At 28.1% G+C, this 21,492-nt stretch overlaps 1 protein-coding gene across 12 annotated transcripts in view; it reads right to left on the bottom strand.

Moving 5' to 3' along the window:
- The window catches only part of mtd (TLD domain-containing protein mustard), a 244,750-nt gene that overhangs the window by 142,162 nt on the left and 81,096 nt on the right, over nt 1-21,492 (bottom strand). For 4 of the 12 annotated variants that reach the window (XM_088190986.1, XM_088190991.1, XM_088190992.1 and 1 more), the window contains exon 1: nt 8,492-8,543. The exons of 3 other annotated variants lie outside the window; for them this stretch is intronic. The gene's annotated coding sequence lies outside the window, so the exon portion shown is untranslated. Of the gene's footprint in view, nt 1-8,136; nt 8,247-8,441; nt 8,544-21,492 lie in introns of those variants that run through there. 5 more of the 12 variants (XM_088190985.1, XM_088190988.1, XM_088190990.1 and 2 more) reach the window with 4 other exon arrangements.

The raw sequence follows: 21,492 nt of genomic DNA, 5'->3' as shown, positions 1-21,492 counted from the left end.
CCACGTCATCAATAGTCCAGCAAGTCATACAAGATGCTAACAGAATATCAATTTTAAAAAATGGAGAGAGAAGAAAGCATGGAGTTTCTTACAGATTTTGATTGGACCATTATATCTAATGTTAGTTAAAAGAACAACAAAGCTGTAACCTTAGGTCCTTAGTATGTATAACATATAGTATATATTACAAATGCGTAGTGATTCATATATGAATCATACTATTTTTTCAAAAATATTATTTATTGAATTTATCATGTTCCTGTACATATTTTATGAATAAATATATTTTTATTTAAAAAAAAATGCGCATTGTAGGGTTAAAAATATCATATTGTTAGTAGTTGAAAGGTATTACAATTTCTACACAAAATAAACCTTTAAGCTGCTATAAAATAATCATAAGCATTAAGAACAAGAATTTCATAATTACAATAACCTTTGTAAAACATTAATGGCTTTGCTATGGTCATATTTTTTAATGTAAATACGAACGTAGGTCTTTTGTTAATTCCCCTTTTGATTTCGCTCCCCTCGTTCCTGAGCTTCTTTGGAATACTTTTCCCAAGGACGCGGAATACATATAATACACACGTATATACACTCGTACGTATTAAATGTAAAAATGCCTCCTACAAAAAAAGATACGCAATTATTTTCCAAGACAAAGTGGCCTAAGATTTGTCCCAAACTTCGCGAGAAGCTGAACCAATAAAGCATAATGATTTATGCCCGAGTGGGTTTTCCTTGATTTTTTTGTCTCGCTCGTATGAATTCCATTGATATTGGGGTTCTATTTTGATGTTTCAATTAAGTCCGGGTCTTCGGCCAAAGACCCTAAATAAATAACGCGCCGCTGACGGACTGTCCCATCCTTTGAGCGAGGAAATTGCTCGTGGGATTTGGGTCATTGCTTAAGCGGTGCAATCGTTTATGCCGGACTTTAATTCTGAAAATCAATAATGGAGAGGACCTAGAGGAGAAATTTAATTTGGAGTAGTGGAATAACGCGGCGACACTCTTGGGTCTCGTGAGTGTCGTTTATAACTACTACTAGTCTAGGGCGATAATTTTAACGAGTTGGTCAAACAGACGGTCTCTATCTAGTTTAACTTGCTGAAGTCGGTGCGTTAGTTCTAATTTAATAGTGGTAAATTGAAATCTTTTATTCACTTTTCAGCTTAATATTTTATACATGGCAATCCACTAAAAAGATGACGTTAAAAATATAAATATCTATTTTCTTTTTCGTATCCACTTGATAAAGGTTCGTGTGATCTTTCAGATGAATACACTCGCATTTATCTAAAACGGCTAGAAAATGTAAAATCAGCAAGATAATAATATGTTCACCGTTTTTTTTATATGGAAGCTAATACATTATATAACTATATATTACTCTTAAATCTCGTCAATATTCATAAGCAAATGAAATCTCACGATATTTGGATTATACCCATATAATTAAATAATTAAGGAAGTCTATTTATACTTTAAATAATTTTATATTAATTTAAAATTATAATTTATTGTAGTTAAAGTTATCAGTTATAAAAATGTTGAAGGGTAATAGTATGCGAATAGTAAAAATACATTCTACGAAACTTTAATTCTAATCATTATGAAAGTGTAGAGATGAGTGAAAAATTCTATGATTATTTGTATAAGATCGAATACAGAAACTGGAAAACTAATCCAAGAACTATTATTTGATATAAAACTTTTCTGAAATATGCTTATTTTTAGTACATATAATATTTACAGTTTTTATTGGCTAAATACATCTTTAGTCATGCAAGAAATAGGATTGTGATAAATTACTTTTAACCTTTTAAAGAAAGTAGGACACAGCATTTAAATGAATATATATAAACAATGCATTGATCAGTCAAAGGAAACGGAATTCTAAAATATTTATATTTTTTAAACTCATCGATGTAGATACATAATATTTTCAGTTTTCATAGAATGAAAAATCTACAGCCATTGCCAGAATTATGAGAAGGTGTGATATATGAAATTTATGTATTTTCAAAATTTTATAGAAGTAGGGCACCAAAATAAAAATATATTTGAAAACAATGCATTTATCGTCAAAATAAACGGTATTCTGAAATATGCTCCTTTTTAGAAAAACGTTTGAAGAAATAGTTTTAAAGTGTATGTCATCCTTATACCAATGAAATGTTTTTGTTTAGTGCTGTCTACTGACTAATTTCATTACAGTTTTACTTGTTATTGAAAATAACTTTAAGTAGAGAACAAACGGTATTATGTTCTATATGTATGTTGTATAATTAAAGAAGACATTAATTTTTTTTCACTAAAAATATTTGAAGTTTAATAATAAATAGTTATTTATAATTTATTATTTTACGTTATTTAAAATTTAACAAATTAAATAATTTAAAATAATCTACAAAAATATATAAAATATGTAAGATTAGTATTCATGAAATACTAATATATTTGTGTTTTTAATATTTTTTCTATAGATTGTAAGAATAAAAATAATTTGAATATGTTTTTATCTTGGGAAAAGTATTCATTTCGTGTGAAAGTATTTATATTGCAATTACTCGTTAAAAGCGTAAAAAACTAAAATATTTGCAGCTTGCAAAACAAGTTTATTTATCACGACGATGTTTTATAAGCGCACGTGACGATCGGAGATTTGGGCCACTTGAAAATTAGTCAGCAAGTACGCAGCTTACTAAAAATATTGGTACGTAAAAGATATAATAATAATTAAATTAAAAATTAAAACTAATAATTATTTTTAAAACAGATAAAAATATAGTCTGTTTTCACTTCAAGCAAACCAAGTACATCCCCCGTCTCTAAAAAAGCAAATAAGTGCAAACATATCGCACTACTACACTTTCACCAAGCACTTCCTTTCGGAATACACTTCCATTATTTTAATTCAGTACTTGAATTTTCCATCAATTAGAACAATCAAGAGTTAAGCCAAATTCGCACCAAATTATTATTTATTATTTATTTATTTATTAAAATTATAACCATCGTGACCTGACAGGCAAACCTAATGCGTCAAATGAAGCTATACTGACCAAGACGACTTTAATAATATCAAGAAAGAAGCCGCCTTACTTTTTTTTAAATCTAAGAATTCGATACGATCTTCAGAGAAGACAGTTGCAGATTGATATACAAAACGTATTTATACTATACATGATTTTAAAGTTCTATAAAAATAAATTGTGCCATTTATAAAAATAAAAATTGTGGTTCAATTAGTTGTGTTAAATATTTCTTTCAATATAAATTGAAGTTATTAATTGAGATTGAAAGAAAAGTGCTCTAACGGTTAATTCTGAAATTTTGACTATTTTTAGCAACGGCTATAGAATAAGTAGTAACTCTAACACATGATTAATAGAAAGATGATACTATGTCTCTCGCATACAATTTTTTAAGGGTTACAAAATACAATAAATTAATCAAAACCTATTAAATTAAAAACAATATCAAAAATATTATATTTATGACTGCATTTTCTTAAGCAAAAAAAAAAATTCTAATGATATTATTTAAAAATAAAATATAATATTTATTCATTTTTTAGGAACTTTTTTATAGTTGATTTTATAAATGTTAATTTTTCAGTGAATTACTTTTTTCATAGAGATCATTTTAATATACATATATAATTCTCCTAATACAAAATTGGTTAGCCAAGTGTAAAAAAGTACAAAGGAAGAAAAAATGTAATTTTCAATGTAATTTTGATAAAAGAGATGAAAAACAGGGTTATTTTAACAAAATGGAAAAAATTAGTAGAAATTATATTATTATATAACATGCGACTTTAACAATATTTAATTAAATATTTATAGATATTTTTAAGCAAATTCGTTATTCATCTTGATAATATAAATAAAAAATAATATAATACTCGATAATTTATAAAATAAAAATAAGAAGTTGTTGATGTGAATATATTTTCATTTATATTAATTTTATAGTCCAGTGGTATAAGTCGGTTTATACCTGGAAGACTTAATTCGAATCCCATATGGATTATATTGTGTCTGAAAGGGCATAATTAATGAGTAATAAATAATTATAATTTCGATAGACCTTTACAAATTATTTTACGTATATATTACGTCATATATTAATTAATATTATTGATATTAAGTGCATTCTTTTAGCGTTTCTCATATTTTTATATTTCAGTAAAAGAACACGCTCTGCTTATGACAGAGGTATGGAATAGAAAAAAATCAAATTAAAAAATATAATATACTACAATATGTCTGTACACATATTATATATCACACGTTTTTCGCGTCCGTTTTGCGGGTTTATTATTTCCAAGCACAATAAAACGCGGGTTATAAATTTTTACGGTATATAAACTTTGAGACTTTCGCATCCTATTGTCGTTAGATAGATCCTGTGGGATTTTTGAATTTCACATTCACTACGCGGGCGTGTTACGTAATAACGTAACACAACATACACACATATATTCATACGTATGCATAATATAATAATATAAATATGCGCATACTCATGTGAATTTCAGGCAACCCTTATCTGCTTGTTAGCATCTCGATTCGATAATGCCTTTATACAATGTCTAAACTATGTAATTTGCCGTTTGACCGTAAATTTACGCTTCATGTAATATAATATTTACGTTATACCGTAATTATATAACACCGGCGATTCTGTTAACGTTAATTTGCAACTTTGCGATTATAATAATTAAAAACGAAGTGAATTAAATGTGTTTTATCATTTTTATATTATAATAATAACAACGAGTCATAATTTATTTTTATACCTATGTATGTGATGGGAAAATTTTTGCCAGAGAGCAATTCTGCGATAGTATAAATATTGGATTACAAACGTATCGGATACTGTGTATGAAATATGCTTTTAACAATATTATATATTTCACGCAGTAAATATTTGTTTGAAAAAATACATAGTGACCGTAAAATTTTGATAAAATCTACATGATAAAAGTTTATTATGTTCCGCTAAAACGCGCTGGTAATTTATGGTTTTAAATTTAATATGACGTGTTTGCCTCTTTTTCATGTTTACAAAGTTTATATAAAGAATCTGAATTCTCGAACAATCATTTAATTAAGTTTATATTCAAATTTTTTTTTTTACATTATTACCATTTGCAACATGCATTTTATATTATATATTTAATGTATAATACATCTAAAATATATGAACAACATTCCACATAATTTTTTTCAGCTCTTCATAGCGACCGCCGAAAATATCCTTGTATTTGGCCGCAACGGGCAAGAATAAGGAACGCGATCGCGACTCTCTAGGGCATTTTAAGTTACCGTGCATTGACGGATTGTCGACACCACCTCTAAGCAACTTTAAAAAGTGCCACATTGAGTAGATGCTGTGTCGAGAAAGCAATGAATTATTGAGGTAAAAATACCTGTAGAGATATTTCAGAAATTATTTTCTAATTCTCTATAAAAACAAGGAGTACTTCGAAATGCGGCCATATTTGAAGACACTACGAACGCGAATTACCAATAAATTATTAAAGCGACACGTGCTCAACATAACGAAATCGGGCATCCTCTACGCCATTTCACAAACTTTGGCGATGCACATGAAATTTCCATGTCACTCCCAAGTCATCGACGGAAGTATTTCTGGTTAAAACACCTTAGCCTAAATAGTAATAGAATGCCACCGAGTAAATGGATCTAAAAAATGTGAAAACGTGACACTGACATGTGATGCTGAAAGGTAGTCGATTGTCAAGCAACCACCTCCACAGCGACTCCATGTCTTTCCGTAAAGAGAGTGAATCCAAATTTAAATTATTGTAAATCTTCTACTGCAACACGAAAACTTAATAGGTTACAACGAGGTGAACACAATCAATAACCACTATGACTAAAATCAAAGTCTATATATAAATAGGATTTAGTTAGATTTTACTTTAATTATTGATCACGATATTTATTATTGAAATTAGAAAAAATATAGTAACAATTAATCTGTGATAATCGACAATAAATATATATTGTTTAATTGATAATATTTATAGAATAATCACTGAATTCAATTTTTCAGATGCTATTTAAATTTAAATGAGATTCGAACTCAAATCTTTCAAATATTAATCACCGACTTATACAACCAGTCTATGGTGCTGCTGTATATGTTTAATAAATATATAACATCAAATTATTATATGATATAAATATACTCATAAATAGTTATTAACTTAAATATGTACTATATTATAATATATGTATGTATATATAATAAAAAATTGTATATACAATGTATATTTAAAATTGTTTGTTACGCGTAATTTTAACACAAAATTCTTAAAATCGACAATGAAATTTCCGTCAAATTCGCATTATATAAATATTGAAGAATAAGCTATATTATTCATAAAAATATATTTTAATCTAATTGCAATATATAAAAAAAATCAAAATTGTAGCAAAGTAGCAAATTACCATTTTGGAAATATTAAGGATTGCCTTTTTTATTTAAATAATAAAATAAGTAGTATTCTGTGCAATGTGTTTATAATATTAAAAAAAATATTCTAATAAACATTATATATTCAGTGTTAGATGGATTATTAAATAATAAGCCAATTAAACATAATCTTATTGTATATATATAAAACGCGCTTAACACAAAAAATTAAATCTAAATGGTGTGGAGTAATACTAGTAATACTATTTTTTTCTAAATTGCAAGTCATCCAAAATAAAGTAATACAAATAATATATAATACACCTTTTAAGACTGTTCTCAAAAAACTTTTTCTAATATCCTTGAAACAGCAACAATCATAGAACATAGCAGAAAATACTATAAGATTTGTTAATTCCAAAATAAATGTCGCTTTTTTAAATTTAAGTTTTAACAGTAACAACTATAAAAAACGTTTCATTAAATCATTTTGAGATAATCTAATAATATTTCGCATAACCACAATAACCTAATATATATAAGACTTGAGATAAAAATAACAATAAATTTTAATATAAGCATAAAATGGCATACGTTGCTTTAAAGGCTGAACACATAGTAATAGTTATATGTATTCATCTACATGTACTTAAATTATCACTTATGTTTTTTATTCCACTTAAATTTCAAAAGGTTTTTAATTTTTTACCATATAATTGTAAAAACATTACATGGCAAGATGATAACAATGTTTGTAAATTAATTATTGTATTGAAATAAATATTTTATATTAAAAATACAGATTCAATTAATTTATTCCAAGCAAAAGAGACATTATAACATAAATCTACTCTTAAATATATGTAATTATAAACATATATTTCAGCAATTATTTAAAAAAAAATGGTATACTAATTAAACAATTAAGAGCATAATCTGATCACACGTAGTTTATTAATAAAAAAATATTAAAATATTTATAAGTAATATGTGCTGGCAATTTTTGAGCAATTGACTTTATTTAATACGTTAAAGGCTAAAAACTAACGGTGAATTTAGATATGTTGACTAATTTTTAACACATAATTGAGATTAAAACAACTAGAAAGCACGATTTGTTTCACATATGCAATGTGTTTTAAAAACATAACGAGAAACATATTTAAAAAATCTTGAAACTCTGATTCAACATTTTTAGATAAATTTTCTGTATTTTTTTGTATATATTTTAAAGACAATTTATATTTTTGATTTTCATAATACTTATTACTAGATCATTTTGTATTACCACAATTTAAAAAAAAAATTTTAAATCCGAAATAGCGCACAATTAAAGGATATCCTTTATGATTAAAGTAGCCACTGACTTAACGCTATTTTATCAGTAAACACACAAGTGCGACATGTTAAAATTTTGAACAAATATTCAACAAGAGTAGCGTGTTTTAATAGTGATAATTTTATTATCGACATTTATATTTCTTGTATGTTTATATATTTATTTTTACACCTATTTTTTCCCCAGCAAATACGTGTATTTTAAATTATAGTATTATTTAACACGATCCGTATGCGTATGTAATAGTTAATATTTTTCATTATATGCGTGTGCGTATAACAATTTATATTTAAGGAAACACTATAATAATATACAACTATATATATACATACATCTACCTTAGCATTATAGTTCACGTATCCACATAAATATTTCGGACAGGAGATAGTGTCATATCGTTCTAATCAATTAGGAAATTTGTGGACGCACAAAGGTCAACTTAATCAGTCAGTACTAAGAAATAATATGCAGTATTATAATTTAAAAAAATGGATATAGTGCACTATAATTCCAAGATGTGTATATTTAATTTTATTTAACAAACACGTGTATTATAAATATTTTTTTTAATTTTTGCACGTTTTAATTTTTGTGGTTGTAGTTATTATTATTTTTAAATATACGCTTGTTATTAGATACATACATATATTGCGAATATATGTTATATAGTATAACGTAAAACGTGTTTAGTACTGTTACTAGCTGTTCGTCGTGTACCTCTCCGTTCGAGAGTTGGCGCGATACTGGCGGAAAACATGGGGTGCCTGACTCTAGTCCCAGAGCAATCAATAAACACAAAAAACACACTCGAACAGCTGATGGGCACACAGTGCGTGCGTAAGATTCACCCAGATTTGCTCCCTGATTATCCCGGGATCTTGGAAAGGATTTGTGGGAAAATCTCGTTTGACGCGACGACAATAAGGGCTTTGCGGAAGCGGGTCAAAAGCGAGATCGGCTCGTTTTATTGACCGATATGTGTTTTTTTGTGTGTCGGGTATTTGTTTGGAGATTGTTACCCGTTGGGTCTTGAAGATAGATGTTGGAAGTGATCCGTGCGACGTTGATAAGTGATAATTGAATGGACTTGATAGTGATATTATTATTGGCTTCGAAGACTGATGGAAGAGAAAACCATTGAATATCTCAATGTCTGCATTTCGTTTGCCTCTCTCACGAATGGGACACTTATACTTAATTACCATTTATGAGATAATAGTTAAAGGAATAAATAGAATTGTAGTGGTTTTAACGTTGATGCAATGAATTTTTAATAATTCGCTGAAGACTTGTTGTGTCACACCAATGGAGAAACGACTTACAATGGAACACTAGTTAAGAATGCGAATTTCAATCGAAAACGTAACTTGGTTTAAAATAATGTTATGTAAATGAACACTTAGTTTTCATAGTGTGTCTAAATATTTTTTCGGAACGTTAATGGCTTTAAAAACGAGTAATACTTTTAAATTTCTCTATTCAAGCGATGATGTCAATTGCAGCACGTTCATTTTACTCAATTGACAAGGTAATGGGCGAAGAAGAAGCTACCATTTATCCTGTTGAGTTCTTATATTTACCAAATCAAAGCTAATAAAGTTTTTTATACATAATACATACACATAAAATATTGTGCAAAATAAGTATAATATCTTCTTATATAAACGCAGTTCGTCTTTTTATTTATCTGTCTAACTAAAACTCGCGAATGGAACTCTCTAGTCGTATAAATATTTAGCATAACATTTTGCAGCGAATCTCTAGGTCAACGCGATTGTTTTTAAAAAAAATGTTTTTTTATCAAGAATTCAGATTAAAATGCTAAATAGCAAAAATAAAATATTGGCGTCAAAGTTTATCTTATATTGGTTTGCTGCAAGAAGTCTTTATTACATATCGATAAAACGCTATTATATTGCTGGCATAATTAAAAAGTAAAAGTATAGTTTTGCATTATTTAATAGCATATTAACTTTTAGATACATTGTGAGAAATGATTTATTAAGATTTTAAATGTCATAGAATGAGCAACACAATGGTGAATAACTATTGTTTATTAGATACAATTCTCGAAAAAGGTGCAAATTCTTTTCTAAAAATTTAATTTATATAAATATTTTTAAATGGTTTATTACAATTGCTGCAATTTTGAAAATAAGTAGCTGTTTATATTCACTATTTTTTTAATTTATTTTTACTTATTTCGTTGTAACCTGACAGGCATACGCCCAATGCGTTACAACGAGAAAATTTGTACCAACTGAGTAAGTCAATCAGACATAATGAATACCTACAAGTTAGTATTAACCGCCAGACTGAAAGTCTGGGATTCGGTGGCATATATATTATTAATTATAAATTACTATGTGCTATACAATTTATAATCAACTAATGGCACTGAAGCTAGGAACGGCTTTATTAAAAAAGCGCACTTTTATAAATAAAAATTCGAGTTCTGCTGCCAAAGCTCGAACCCGCAACCTCAGAGTTACTAGTCTGAGACGTTACGGACTACGCTATTCTGTCCTTAATATATATTCTCTATGTTGCTCATTATTAAAAATTTTTAAGCCCATATGCACATTTTTTTAATATTCCGTTATAACCTGACATGCGTAAGACAAGTGCGTTACAACGGGGTAAATCTGTACAAACAAAATAAGTCAATCAGACAAAATGAATACCTATAAGCAGATAAAAAAAGTGTGATGATCCGGTTTAAATTAATAGTACATTTTTATAAACAAAAATTCGAGTCGTTGCGTTGCTCGAACCCGCGGCCTCCGTGCTTGCCAACCTTGAATTAATCATGACAATATTAATCCGTGAGATTAAAAAATCTATCTGTGATGTAATACTCACTAATGCTCACAAATTAAGCTGTATTAAAAACAAGTTGCAACAAGATTTCCAAATAATACTACAATAAAAGTTTTATGACCGAATATAGGAATTGCGATTATCCAACATTTTATTTTGCCTTTCTCTAACATTATCAACAAAATTAAATAATGCAAGGATCAATGATTACATAGGGCAAGGATACGTTTGCCGACTAAATGGAACAAGAGTAAATGTTTTCATATAAATAAAATATATAAATACGATAAAATGTTGTGATTTTTTTTGTAAGCTACAAGGAAAAATGTCATGTGGTGGAAAATGCTTGATGATTAAATATTTTATTTAGAATTATAATATATTTTTCATTTAAGCGTAAATTCATATTGTGATTATGTATTACCATTCTTTAAGCTCATTTATATTTAAATTAATAATTATAAAAAGATTAACTTGAATAAATTGTTCTAAATAAAATCAGTAAAATGATTTTTCATATACAAATATATAAATTGTAATATGTCAAAATTTTCGAGAAATATAGATAATTTTTTTTTATGAGAAATGAGAAACATTACGTATAACTCATTTTACAAGCCCTCAATGACGATTTTTTTTTAAAAAAACATACATTTCCTAGTACCTAAATTGTTTACAATTAAATAGCTAAATTTATGTAGCGTAATATAAAATTAGTCGATAATTAAAGAATACATATTTTATTATCGGTTTTAAAGATATCAAAATGTATTGTGTTAAAAAATATTTACATTTAAGTAAAAATAATATGATGTGACGGCTATATGCTACACTAAGCAAAAAATAATCCATACATATGTTGATATACTCAGTTCTTAAACTCAAGAGATCATCGGGATCCGCCGCCGGGGCTTTGCCCATGGTCAGTCGGGTCCCAAACAGAAGCTGTAATGACGGTTTATTAATAATAAAATGAATGTCAATGATTTACAGATTGTTTTCAGTCTGGTTTCTTACTATTTTATTGGTAGTTATTGATTATATTTACTATTTTCTAAAACATTAGGCTAATGTTGCAGCGGAATATATATAATATATAAATATACGTTCTACATACGTAGCCCGGAAGTGTCTTGAACGGCTCTTACACATTTATATTATTTTAAGTATTATTTCCGAAGTTTATAGCACTTTTAATAACTAAAACTGAAAGCAGATCATGCGACAATTGTAAATTTTGAGTGTTGCAAAAAATATTTTTGCTATTGTAGCTATTATTAATCCCAAAAAAAAGGTAATAATAGCTTCATAATCCATAGTCTTATGTCTATACCGTGCTAGATTTTTTCACAACATAATTTTCATGAGATAAATATTAGGGAATATATGAAACATAAATTCTAAGTCATCTGAAAATCTACTATTATTTTATTAATACATACTATGTACCATTAGTTACACCAGTTTCATACAAACTATAATTAATAAAGTTTATTCAATTTTAATATTTTTTTGGAAAGCAGGAAATATAATGTATTGATCGTTAAAAGACTAGGTATTTTCCAATATGCATATTTTTAGAAAGACGACTGAGAATATTCGAAGTTTAATCATAAATGTCTTTCATAAAATATTGTTAGTTGTATATAATAAAACATGGCTTTTTCGTAAGTAGTTTTTTCACAGAGCAACTATATTATGTATTTTTAAGCTTTCACATAATGTTTCAAAATGAGCATTTTTAATGTATTTTAAATTGTAATCGGAGACGTCTCTAAGACGTGCAGTCTTAATGCTATGTTAAATATTTTTTATGTGAATATAAATATGTTACTTGCATTATATATTAAATTGAGATTAAGACGAAGTAGCGAATTGAATTTTAAAAAATAGTGCCTCATTGCGAAGCCCTCAGAAGGCCTCAAAAGGGTCGTTCGGCGGAAATTCTTATAAGTTTCAAATATTACCCTAACTTAAACACCGACAACGTAGTCGTTTAGAGACACACAACGACGTAATCCCCGACATTAATTTCGGCCCACATGTCCGCCATTTTGTGTAAATTACGTGCTCGGATGGAATTACAACGGAACAATTGAGGTTCCTAACTGGTGAGCACATACATACACGCAGCTGGTGCGAATTTAAATTTTTGAATAAATTCTCAAAAGCTGGACTTGACTATATATATATCACTTAAAGTCACTTAGTAATTCTACATTATATCATGTATGAAGTATATACAATAGAACGTTTAAATACGAGTGAAAAATATGCAGCAGTAAAACAATACTCAATTTAGTCAGATTATACACTTTTTATGTGAAACTATTTATCAATACATATATTATCGCTTCAAGCTATTTTTAGCATACAGAATTTAAGTATGATAAATTATTTCATTATCAAGTATTTATTACCTTTTTTATTTTTGTACACTTTTTATTATCAACAATCTCAAACTCAATGCAACAAAACGGTCGTCGACTGTTTAAAATATGAATACCGTACAAACAAGATGTAATCTTTTTGACCTCGTTGGATATCAAAAAGACACGTCTTTTCTTAAGTAATATCGTATTGTACTTTTTGTAAGAAAAAATATGTGATAATATCTGGAAAAATCTGAATTTAAGCTATTTTTATCTGAAATAAAATTAGGTGTCTTACAACAGAAATTGCTTTGTGTTTGACACAAAAAAATATTTTGGAGACTCTCAGATAGAGAAGATAATAGTGTGAAATTTAACATTTCCTCTTCATTATACACATAATAAATCAAGGCCAACTACTTTGGTATGTCTTGAGAGCAACCGTTTATTTTGGTGTTATTCTCAAAAATATTTTTTATAATTTTATATAATTATTAATGATTTTTTTTTATTATAAATAAAATAGTAGAAGCGACGGTTCTCCGTTAAAAATATATTTTAAATTTGAGAGAGCTGTATCTAGCATATTTATAGTCTAGCAAATATAATTTCACACCTTATTCTAGCAGTTTGTTGACCAAAAATAATTTACGGTGTTGAAACTTGATAATATTAAATCAACGCCAGAGTTTTTAATCGCAAAAATGTCTGCGAAAAAGAATGTTTTTATGAGCAGTATCAGTTTTCGGATTTGCATATTTGAGTGTATACTTGAAGTTGTACCTTAAAGCAATCAACTTAAAATACAATCATTAAATAAGTCAATTACTTCTTAATGTCTTAAAAATTATAATGATTCACTCAAAATTATATCAAACAATTTATGAAATACTATGTATATAAATTTTCTTCTTTAAGTTACTAAGAAGTGATTAAAGCATGGAATTTTTAAATTATACTATGCAAGCATTACCTATCTTACGCAAATGAACCTGTAAATATTTTGATTAATTCATTCATGCCTTATTTACATACATACAAAAATAGATTAGAAGACGATCCTTCAGAAAAAATACACAAAATTTACTCAATGGCAAAACCTCTACGAAAAAACATAATAAAAAAATATTTTTGTTTGAACTTAAGCCTAATAAAAGTACAGTCCGTCTAAGATGTAAACGCTCATCGACATAGTATTGGTAAGAAATATAATAGGGTGACTATGTGAAATTACACGTTCAATTATTTTTTCCTTTTTTAATTTAATTTGTTGAGGAAAATCTAAAATATCACTTTCTTACTTATTTTGTTAAGATAAGAGTTTTTTAATTGTTAATGTATTAAAATACATTTATATTTTGGGGCCAATTAAATCTTACAACTTTGTCCTAGGACATATTATTATTTTTTATACAACAGGTCGAATCATCGTTATCCTACCCTGAATGTGGTATGCTTTAGCAACATTTTGCAGCAAAACGGCTATTTATTTTTTTCCGTATGGCATCCTCACAGGAATAATAACCATAATAATACACAACATAGACGAGCGGTATGAGAATCGTGAAAACGTGAGGTTTTGCTCTTCTCCCTTGACATCGAGTCCAAAATTGTGAAAACGAAGGAAATGAAGGAAAAAGGGAAAGCCTAAAAGTGCTCTTATCAACAAGTAACATCTGCGACATGAAAGGACCCGTTTGCGTTCGCACAACGAACTACCACTATTACCTACCGTCACTCACTTATTCTCTAATGTTGGCAAAGTATACATTTCGCTCTAGGCGAGTGCCATCCGAGATTCGGTGGTGAATCTCGTGAAAAATGAATGAACATACATTTTACTTTTTTATCTACGCTCGTACATCCTAAAAAAATAATCAGATGTACGATAGTGAATGACTTGAGTGCGAAGGATTAAATATGTCGTAGTATATCTATTCCGTAATAAACATTTAATTTTAAATACAATGTTTGATAATATATAAATAGACACCTGGTTTTTATATTATGATAAGTAGACACTACTTAAAGATATTGATAGATTAACCCCACGATTGATTAAAGGCAATATCAATATGCTATGAAAAATATCAAGTAATTAGAAAAAAACTGAACGATTTAATAGCTCATAGCTCAGAGATTCAACGCAATACTTTAAAACCAGTGAGTTTAATACATGATATATTTAAGCTCAAATCGCATGTTTTTTTATCGTCTTTAGGAGATCAAAATTAATAACTATTATATAATTATCTTTCCAATCGATCGCGACATATGAGATTCTCGTAAATGTTTCTAAGTTCATTGTAATAAATAATTAAAAGACAAATAATAGTGACTTCTATTGATTGAAAGTTTTAATAAGATACATGTCACCAATCTACAGATGCTAATTTTAGTCTGGTGTTTCACTACTTAGTACTTTATTGTGTTATATTATGTTGCAACGATAGACTAACAATAAATAATTAAAATTACTACAAAGCAATCCCTCGGTTAGTAAAAAAAGTGTTTGTGGAAAAACTGATGAAAATTTGGACTTAAAAAGAATTACTTTAAAATTTATTTATAATCAAAAAGTAAACCATTTTAATCTTAGGCTATCGGTTTATATTTTTTCTATCTACGTATAAATATATTTTCTTATAATCTATCAATATAAAATAGTTCTTAATAGTGTTCACAATAACATACTTGTTAAGCTTAAGAAAAGTGACGTGGAATCCTAATTTATCTTGTTATTTATATTTACATTTATAAATACATTATTGGTGAATTAAGTAAGTACTGCAAAAGTAAGCATTATATTGGTAAAAAGCTGATAAAATATTATGTGTTTATTACATAGCAATTTTGGATTACATTTAATCAACAAATTTAATATATTCATGTTAATTTTGTACATTTGCCGTTCTTAGAATTGGAAATGTAATATATATGTATATATATATATATATATTTATATTTATAAAAAATCACTAATTATTAAAAAATGTGTAAATTGATATCTAATTAATACATTTATATGAATAGATCATAAATTACATGCATTTATTGAATATAAAGTCACTTTTACAATATTTTTACTTGAACAATACAAAAAATGCTTCAGTTTCTATTTTAAGAATCTCATGAATATTTGTTTTTAAGAGATAAGATAAAATTTTATTGTAATTAACAAAAACTACAAGAGTTTAAAAATAAATATTTATATAATTGTCATAAAGTTTTGTCTTAGCAAAGTTATAGAAGTAGCTGTGAAAATACAATCTTTTTTTATACACATCACAATAAAAATAAAAACATGAATTTTGAAATAATATTACTCAGCAATTTTGTGTAGTGATATTTTTATATATTTATTTTAATTTTTGTATACTACTTATAAATAACAGGCGCGTACGGTGAGATACATTCCCTTTCGCTCGCTCGCGTGTTAAGTGACGATAGTGAGTGAGAAGAAGTGGGCGTACGGAACGCATGTAGCGCATGCTCTTATCTCTCACTCACTCTTGTCACTTAGCACGGGAGCGACCGAAAAGGAATGTACTTCCCCGCACGCGCCACGTGAGATACGAAAAAATAGAAAACAATTGTAATTTTATAATAATAATAAATTATATATTGTGTATATGTATATATTATTATTTTATGAATTTATCAAGTAATTTCTACCTAATTTATGTAATTAATATTGATTTTTTTAATTGATTTATTATAAACATTTTGATGAAACATGACAGGTGTTAGTATAATGCGTTACAATAACATAAACACGGTCAATAACTACTAAGTAAGAAGTGAGACACCTGACTGAAATCATTGACATATTTTAATAATTATGAACTATTAAAACATATTAAAAGCAATCTATGTCACTATAGACGATCTAACTCGAATTTAATTTAATTATATATCTCGATATTTACCAGTGAGATTAGAAAAATATAGAAAAACCTAAATTTTTATGATCGACCAGAATTAATTTTGTATAATAATCAATAATTCACATCTCCTAGACACGATAAAATTTAAATATTTTTAGTGCTAGTCATCGACTTACACCTTCTGCTTAACATGTTGGTTCTTTTCAATTTAAAAAAATATAATCTAAAATACAGCTTCTAATTAATCAACTATCATATTAGGCATAAAAATGTAGTTTAAAATATTTTATTAGAGTAAAAACCCCATAGGGAATAATTATGGAAGCTATTGTCAAAAAATGCAAACTCTTTTTGTGTGTTTTTCAATTTATCTTTATATTATATCATTTTGTATTTTACAGGATTTAATTAAGTTAATGATGAAGGCTGGGATTATTATAAAGCACAAAACAACGAAAATGAAAACCAAACGAACCGTGGTATACAAAACCAATCGCCGTTCCACATTTCGACGATCGCCGCCTCGTGAATGCAATTCAAATCGCCCATGTTTCACAATGCAAATCGCCAATTTGCAAATCCAAATATGATAATTGTCCGCGAAAAAGGCGGTCGAACGAATCGAATCCAATTTGCTGTATTCTTGATGCTGGATACGTGGTACTCCGCTGGGCCATTTACCGTTACCCGGGTTTGTTTAGTATACCTATGCGCCCAAAGCGGGGCAAAGTTAAGCGAAACGTATCCGAAATTAAAATATGCACGGAGAATGAGAATAACAAGCAAAATTTTCGAGACAAAACGCGTTGTGCGCAAAATAACGCGTAATAAATACGACTAACGTACGGTCCAATTTCAAATCGGACGTTTGCGCGCACGAGATTCAGAGATAAAATTTAATTTGCGCATGCGCATAAGCGCACGGTGCGGAGAATATAAGCCTGCGTAAGATAACTGTGACATATTTAATGAGAGTTTTTCGCGATTTTGACGCATCGTTACACAATGCTTCAAACGGTGACAACAAAGAGATCGTCCAGCATTCTACGAACCGATCTCATTAATTCATTGGTTATCAATTGCTGGTGGATAATTTAAATGTTGTTTAATTTATTTATTACATAATTTAAATTCTTATTTATTTAGAAATAACACAATTCCCGAATATGAAATTCAAAAAACAAAGCTGTAAATACCTATGTATTCGATACTGAATACGATTTTGAAACTATACAATTTCTTTAATATATTATAATTTTTACTAAAGATATTGGGAAATTGTTAAAATTATTTTAATGGTATTTAAGTTATTTTTTTAATTATTCAAAAATAAATAAATAACAATGTAGTATTCAAAAATTTTGGATCACAAGATAAGTTGAAATATAATAGAGACAATTTACGAACGCTTTTTGTGAAAAAAATATACTCTAAATTGTAATTTTTTTTAACTTGAGGATTATTTTTTAATTTAAATATTTTTCTTAACCTAATTAAAGTCAATAAAAACTATTGTCATTGCTCTATTTATTTATGACTTTCAAAGATTCAAAGCATTCGCATATGGCATTTTACAAATGGACTAATATAAATTAGTTAAGAAATCTAAGACAAGTAAAAAAAGAGTCGTTGATCTCCTCCCGTTTCTCTATCGTATATTAGCCAGAACACTGCCATACAAATATCACTTAAACTTTTATTTGTGCTCAAACGAGTCTCCATAGAAACTTCTCACTTTTCTGACTATTTGAAATACACAAAAGTACTCCTAGAATTTAATGCAACTTTCACTTAATCGACATAGATTAGCGTTCAATTACCAGAGAAAGAAGCCACTTCCATATTGATGACTTAATATATTTATTACACAAATTGTACGGTCTTATTTGACTGCTGTAACTTAAAAATAATTTATAAGCCTTTGTATTTTTTACTAATAATAACCTAAATTATGATTATAGTTTCGAATGACTACATCACATTAAGTTTCTATAGGTTTTAATTATGATATTGTATAACCAAAATCGAGCTATGTATTTTACAAAAAATGTATTTTTTGTTTCAAAAACAGCAAAAATTACATTAAAAAAGTTTTATGTTTAATAATGAATCACATAGCCTGTTCTTGGTTTTTGTGGCAAATATTCCAGATGTAGAAAAAACTCTCTCGCTCTCTGTAGATGTTGGCTTAATTGTAAGCAATGATTTGAATAAAAGCTCTAGATTCGGAGTTCGCTTGATAGTTGAATCTAATATCTTAAACTCCTTTTTAAAGTTGAATTTTTTCTTTCTAGTCGTTGAAATATTTTGGTGGTTCGTGCGACAGAGTTGTGTTGATTTCAAATATTTTTTTTAAAAGGAAATTAACAATAATTTTGACAGTTAATAAAGTGGCATCTCGACGACTTAGAGCTTCAACTGCCAGTTTTATAGAAGTGAGTACTTCACAAATATTTTCCAATACGTGAATGTTCGATTCATTCTAAATTTGGCCGATGCCAAGATCAATTAATGATTTTCTAATGCAATTTCGTAACTTTCAAAATCTCTAGATCATGGGTAATAAGGAATTCCACCTTGTCTTCATATCGAGACATAAATTAAGTTCGACATCAAATTCGCTCTTTACATATTTTTGTAAAATTGCACTTCGGAAAGTCTCGAGTCCCGGGTTATTAATTTTTAAATTCCCGTGACTCGAGACAGCAAAAAATCTTTGAATTCTCGGAAATAAATTCCCGGGTTGTCTCGACACAGAATCCCTACTTACCACTAATTATTGGTAAAAAAATAATTATAATGTATTATACATTATAATCTTCATGTTTAAGTCAAAAATACTGCTTAAAATATGTTTTAATAGGTATTATGTTTTAAAAAGTATATAATAAAAAAATGTAAACTGCATTAAAAAATAATTTTATTTATATTTTAGATTCGGAAACTTCTTCAGTTATCTAGCTTTACTGAGATATATTTTTTTTAATTAATTGAGTAATGAAAGAATGCAAGTTATCAAATTAAGCTTTTAAATGCCCTGAATTCAAGAAAATTACGACAAAAGCCCTGTTATGTAATGCAAATTTGGAATCAACAAAACTGTGCAATTGAATACATGTTGTAAAACAATTTTCCACTATTCTGGGAGATTTTAAGGCGTGAATATGTTTCTCTTCTAAATCCTATTGCTACTTAGAGATATGCGTTTTTGTTTTAAACGATTTTAATACCCAATTTGCTAAGCCTTAGCTAAGACAATAAATAAATTAAGTACAGATGTTCAATGTCACGGGAAGTGACTTATGCAACGAAAGCTTCTCTCGTGGTCAGTTTTACGTTTCAATGTTATGAGAGAAATGTCAAAATCCCCATGTATATAATTGAAAAAAAACGCGTTTGTTGTTTTTTGAAAGTAAGGAATATTATAAACAAACCGCAAAAAGTTCTAAGAATATTAGCAAATGATTCTAGTGTAAATATTAAAAAAAAAAAAATTTATTATTACATGTGCATATGGAATACCATATCTATTCATTATGTATAGCGAATAAAGCTTTACATTCAGATGAATTGCAAAAAGCTGCAGCTGCCATGTGCAGCAGACATACACAAACACAATGCACTTCAGTGTAGTTTAAAAGCAGAATAGAAAACTTTTCAATTAAAAATTACGTAAGAGTTATTTAGATTTTATTTTAGACCTTGGCATTGTTGTCACTCAAGTTTAATCATATTTTGTATTATATATTATTCAAAAATAATATTTTTTACCCACTCTGCCATAGAATTGTTCCAAATTCAAATTGTCCCACTGGGTCAGACATTCAGTAATAAGTTCTTATATATGCTAAGACTATGCGGCGGGTCGCTATCGCGGATCTTTAAATAATCGAATTTGAGCACGCAGACGCCATATTAACGGTGATAAATTGACCTATGGCTCTATACTTGAGTTAAATTCAATTAGATTAGGGCACGCGAGCAGGTTATAATTATAACGTTTCGTGTGGTGTCGACGGCGCAAAATTAATTAGGTCTTGAAGAAATTTTCGCTCTATCTTATCGATGAATTATTACGGGTAGATAAGCAAGCAAAATAATATTAAAATTGAATATATGAAAGTAAATTAAATCGATACTTTTCCAGTATTTATATACATGCAATATATTTTTGTGAAAAAGGTTTTTTTTATCAATAAGTTATATATCATTTCTTAGAGCCTGCTCTCAAGAATACCCTTTTTTCGTGGGGACACACTAGCCACAGGGCCACTCTCTTATGGCTATAGGAATGTCGATAAATTTCAATAACATATTGATCTGATCGACGACAGAATCCCGGTCCATGGTCACGGGACCTATCTGCTCTCGTAACGACGTCGTTAAGGTGAGTTTCTACGTTCTTTATGCTTTCTCGTATTTCTTCGCTGACGGACGGGGTTGTGCATTCATCCCCTTGTCAAAAAAATATCCCAGAATATACATATGTTTATGAGTATAAAGTATTTAAAAAGATTTCTAGATATTCGTATTATAATCACGTGATATGAAAAATAATGATTAGTGTAATAATAACAAATAATAAAAATATCTATAATGATATAAAATGAATATT

This window comes from Plectrocnemia conspersa, unplaced genomic scaffold, assembly GCF_051122295.1.
Source record: "Plectrocnemia conspersa isolate PC_06_02 unplaced genomic scaffold, ASM5112229v1 ptg000008l, whole genome shotgun sequence".
NCBI lineage: Eukaryota > Metazoa > Arthropoda > Insecta > Trichoptera > Polycentropodidae > Plectrocnemia > Plectrocnemia conspersa.
This window is presented reverse-complemented; position numbering and strand designations above follow the sequence as displayed.